The 5075-nt window shown below is 38.1% G+C and overlaps 2 non-coding genes across 2 annotated transcripts; both read left to right on the top strand.

Moving 5' to 3' along the window:
* Window positions 1-1123: 1123 nt before the first annotated feature.
* Window positions 1124-1230, top strand: LOC141644803 (small nucleolar RNA R71). Its single transcript, XR_012544410.1, has one exon. It is a non-coding gene; the product is annotated as a small nucleolar RNA R71 (small nucleolar RNA).
* Window positions 1231-3716: 2486 nt separating this feature from the next.
* Window positions 3717-3823, top strand: LOC141644532 (small nucleolar RNA R71). The gene has a single exon (XR_012544146.1). It is a non-coding gene; the product is annotated as a small nucleolar RNA R71 (small nucleolar RNA).
* The last annotated feature ends 1252 nt before the right edge of the window (window positions 3824-5075 follow it).

Genomic DNA, 5075 nt, shown 5'->3' with positions numbered 1-5075 from the left:
CATTAACCCTAGTTAAGGAAACTACTCACTCATTATCAAGTTTGACATGTTAACAAGGTTGTCAATCATATTAACAAAGCAAAACATGATGAATAAATGAAGATGATTAACAATAATTAAAAAGGAATTAAGAGAATTATACCTAATGATGATTCCAAAATAATAATGCAAAGAATAATATAAGTACTTGATGATTGATGGAAGGTTGTCAATCTCCCAATAAACCCAAATAATCTTCAATTAACCAAAATAAAAGACGAACAATAGAGAAATTAAGGAAATGAGATTTGTATTAATACTTAATTAGAAGTTGATTACAAGATTAAAGAGAGATTAGAATAATATAAACTACACTAAAGATTGATAAGAAGAACATGATAATCTAATTAAACTAATGGGGTATTTATAGTGGGGATTAGGTGCACAAATTAGGGTTACTAAAGGCTTAAATGACGATTAAGTCATTGAGGAATCGCTCCTCTCAAGAAAAGATGCGGGTCTCCTTTTAGCTAGTCTTTCTAAAATATGCGCATCTTCAATGGAAGAAAGAAGAGGACGTGTTGCTTTGGAGGACAATCCGAGCGTCCAAAAGGTCGAGACAAGCGGATTGTATAGCTTCTGGACGAGCGGCCTGGCATCTTAGACGAGCGGCCTGTGGAGCTTCTGGACGAGTGGCCTGGCAGCTTGGACGAGCGGCCTGTGGAGCTTCTGGACGAGCGTCCCGATAGGTGAGACGCTCGGATCTTAGTTCAACTTGCTATTTCTTCTTTTCTTCTTCCAATAATCCTCCGCGATTTTGTCGGGGATGCAAGGATCTTCTTCATCACTGCCCATCTACTTCATTATGTACAAAGGCCTTCTAGTCTTATCTTCTCTTTGATGCTTGGTCATTAGATTTGATCAATTTAGCTCTATTTTGCCATGAAAATGCAAGGTTTACACTCTTCTAGTAGCCTTGCGAGGTCTACTATATTGTGAATTATGGACCGCCATTTCCTCGATGTTGTTCTAAGTTTGATTATCGTCAACTTCGGTGAACATACCATTTGATCCCATGTTGAGAATGTTTCTTGAGTCTTCATAAAGACCATTCCAAAATTGTTGTACCAAGAACCACTCGCTAAGTCCATGATGAGGACATGAGCGACAAGTTCCTTTGAATCGCTCCCAAGCTTTATACAAAGATTCTTCGTCCCTTTGCTTAAAACCCGTGTTTTGAGCTCTTAGCATGTTATTATTTTCCGGAGGGTAGAATTTTTTGTAGAAAGCTAGAGCCAACTTCTTCCAAGAGTCAATTCCAAGAGCGGCCTTATCAAGGCTCTTTAACCATTGTTTCGCGGTACCAATTAGAGAAAAAGAAAATAAGACCCATCGAATTTGGTCTTGAGTCACTCCGGTTTGTGAAATCGCATCACAATAGTCACAAAAAGTCTCCATGTGAGAATGAGGGTCTTCACTAGGCATCCCCCTCAAATTGGCTTCTTTCGACTAATTGGATAAATGCGGATTTTACAATGAAATTTCCGGTTAAGTGTTGTGGTGTGGGAGTTCCATTGGGTAGGTTCTCTTCGGTTGGTACGGAATGTGATGAAAACTTAGGCATTGTGGAGTGATTGTGTGGTTGATTTTGTGTTGGGTTCTCCTCACCTTCTCTTGCAAAAGAGTTGATGAACTCAATAGTATTTGGTTGAATATCTACAACCTCACCAATACCTCTCAAAGTATTTCTAGCAAGTCTTCTATTGGTTGTCAAAGTCCTTTCAATTTCGTGATCAATGGGTAACAAGTTACCTTGTGATCTTTTAGACATGCAAAATATCAAACAACTCGAAAACAATTAGAACAAACCTTGAAGAGTTTTACTCCCCCAAGGCAAAGAAAAACACAACTAATAACAATCAAAGAAAATCAAATCAAGTTAACACCGTCCCCGGCAACGGCGCCATTTTTGGTCGGTCCGCTTTGAGCTTAGATTTCGGTTACTTGTCGTTATGAGCACCTAGACCAAAATAATATTTATAACTTCACAAACAACTCTACTACTAGTAAAGAGGCAAGTAAAGGTCGGATCCCAAGGAACGGATATTGATGTAGGATTTTCGATTGCAAGTAGCGGTGTCTAGGGGTGTCACAATTTGGGTTGAGATAAGAAGATCACTAAACTAAATAACAATAAAAGTAAACAAGCAAGATGACTAAAATGAGATGTAAATAATTAATTAAAAGCACTAGGGTGTCATGGGTTCATAGGGGATTCATGGGAATTGATCATACAAACATATTCTCAAATTATAAGCAAGCAATTATTGTTGTGATAGGATCGAGTTGGTTTATATCTTACAATCCTAGGAAGGTTTGGGTCCCGGAGCCGAATCGATTAGATTGTACAACACCTACAAGTCGACTTAATCCTCCCTAGTCAACTATATGCATGGTCTAATGAGACTCGAGTTGGTTTATGTCTTACAAGTCTCATTGAAAAGGTAAGTGATGGGTAAAAAATGCAAGGATTCATAGGCTCGCATTTCATCAAACATAACATGTGCATAAGTTGAGATCACAATAAGCAAGCAAATAAATTATGTGAACATATTAAATTAAGCATGAATCATCCCCCATGTTGGTTTCCCCTATTTCTCCATTAACCCTAGTTAAGGAAACTACTCACTCATTATCAAGTTTGACATGTTAACAAGGTTGTCAATTATATTAACAAAGCAAAACATGATGAATAAATGAAGATGATTAACATTAATTAAAAAGGAATTAAGAGAATTATACCTAATGATGATTCCAAAATAATAATGCAAAGAATAATAGAAGTACTTGATGATTGATGGAAGGTTGTCAATCTCCCAATAAATCCAAAAAATCTTCAATTACCCAAAATAAAAGATGAACAATAGAGAAATTAAGGAAATGAGATTTGTATTAATACTTGATTAGAAGTTGATTACAAGATTAAAGAGAGATTAGAATAATATAAACTACACTAAAGATTGATAAGAAGAACATGATAATCTAATTAGACTAATGGGGTATTTATAGTGGGGATTAGGTGCACAAATTAGGGTTACTAAGGGCTTAAATGACGATTAAGTCCTTGAGGAATCGCTCCACTCAAGAAAAGATGCGGGGCTCCTTTTAGCCAGTCTTCCAAAAATATGCGCATCTCGAATGAAGAAAGAAGGGGACGTGTTGCTCTAGAGGACAATCCGAGCGTCCAAAAGGTCGGGACGAGTGGATTGTATAGCTTCTGGACGAGCGGCCTGGCAGCTTGGACGAGCGGCCTGTGGAGCTTCTGGACGAGCGTCCCGATAGGTGAGACGCTCGGATCTTAGTTCAACTTGCCATTTCTTCTTTTCTTCTTCCAATAATCCTCCGCGATTTTGTCGGGGATGCAAGGATCTTCTTCATCATTGCCCATCTACTACATTATGTATAAAGGCCTTCTAGTCTTATCTTCTCTTTGATGCTTGGTCATTAGATTTGATCAATTTAGCTGTATTTTGCCATGAAAATGCAAGGTTTACACTCTTCTAGTAGCCTTGCGAGGTCTACTATATTGTGAATTATGGACCGCCATTTCCTCGATCTTGTTCTAAGTTTGATTATCGTCAACTTCGGTGAACATACCATTTGATCCCATGTTGAGAATGTTTCTTGAGTATTCATAAAGACCATTCCAAAATTGTTGTACCAAGAACCACTCGCTAAGTCCATGATGAGGACATGAGCGACAAGTTCCTTTGAATCGCTCCCAAGCTTCATACAAAGATTCTTCTTCCCTTTGCTTAAAACCCGTGATTTGAGCTCTTAGCATGTTAGTATTTTCCGGAGGGTAGAATTTTTTGTAGAAAGCTAGAGCCAACTTCTTCCAAGAGTCAATTCCAAGAGCGGCCTTATCAAGGCTCTTCAACCATTGTTTCGCGGTACCAATTAGAGAAAAAGGAAATAAGACCTATCGAATTTGGTCTTGAGTCACTCCGGTTTGTGAAATCGCATCACAATAGTCACAAAAAGTCTCCATGTGAGAATGAAGGTCTTCACTAGGCACCCCCCCCCAAATTGGCTTCTTTTGACTAATTGGATAAATGCGGATTTTGCAATAAAATTTTCGGTTAAGTCTTGTGGTGTGGGAGTTCCATTGGGTAAGTTCTCTTCGGTTGGTACGGAATGTGATGAAAACTTAGGCATTGTGGGGTGATTGTGTGGTTGATTTTGTGTTAGGTTCTCCTCACCTTCTCTTGCAAAAGGGTTGATGAACTCAATAGTATTTAGTTGAATATCTACAACCTCACCAATACCTCTCAAAGTATTTCTAGCAAGTCTTCTATTGGTTGTCAAAGTCCTTTCAATTTCGTGATCAATGGGTAACAAGTTACCTTGTGATCTTCTAGACATGCAAAATATCAAACAACTAGAAAACAATTAGAACAAACCTTGAGGAGTTTTACTTCCCCAAGGCAAAGAAAGACACAACTAATAACAATCAAAGAAAATCAAATCAAGTTAACACCGTCCCCGGCAACGGCGCCATTTTTGGTCGGTCCGCTTTGAGCTTAGATTTCGGTTACTTGTCGTTATGAGCACCTAGACCAAAACAATATTTATAACTTCACAAACAACTCTACTACTAGTAAAGAGGCAAGTAAAGGTCGGATCCAAAGGGACGGGTATTGATGTAGGATTTTCGATTGCAAGTAGCGGTGTCTAGGAGTGTCACAATTTGGGTTGAGATAAGAAGATCACTAAACTAAATAACAATAAAAGTAAACAAGCAAGATGACTAAATGAGATGTAAACAATTAATTAAAATTACTAGGGTGTCGTGGGTTCATAGGGGATTCATGGGAATTGATCATACAAACATATTCTCAAATTATAAGCAAGCAATTATTGTTGTGATAGGATCGAGTTGGTTTATATCTTACAATCCTAGGAAGGTTTGGATCCCGGAGCCGAATCGATTAGATTGTACAATACCTACAAGTCGACTTAATCCTCCCTACTCAATTATATGCATGGTCTAATGAGACTCGAGTTGATTTATATCTTACAGGTCTCATTGAAAA

This window comes from Silene latifolia, chromosome 2 (genome assembly GCF_048544455.1).
Source record: "Silene latifolia isolate original U9 population chromosome 2, ASM4854445v1, whole genome shotgun sequence".
Classification (NCBI taxonomy): Eukaryota; Viridiplantae; Streptophyta; class Magnoliopsida; order Caryophyllales; family Caryophyllaceae; genus Silene; species Silene latifolia.
The sequence above is the reverse complement of the archived record's forward strand: the minus strand, read 5'-3'. Positions and strand labels throughout refer to the sequence as shown.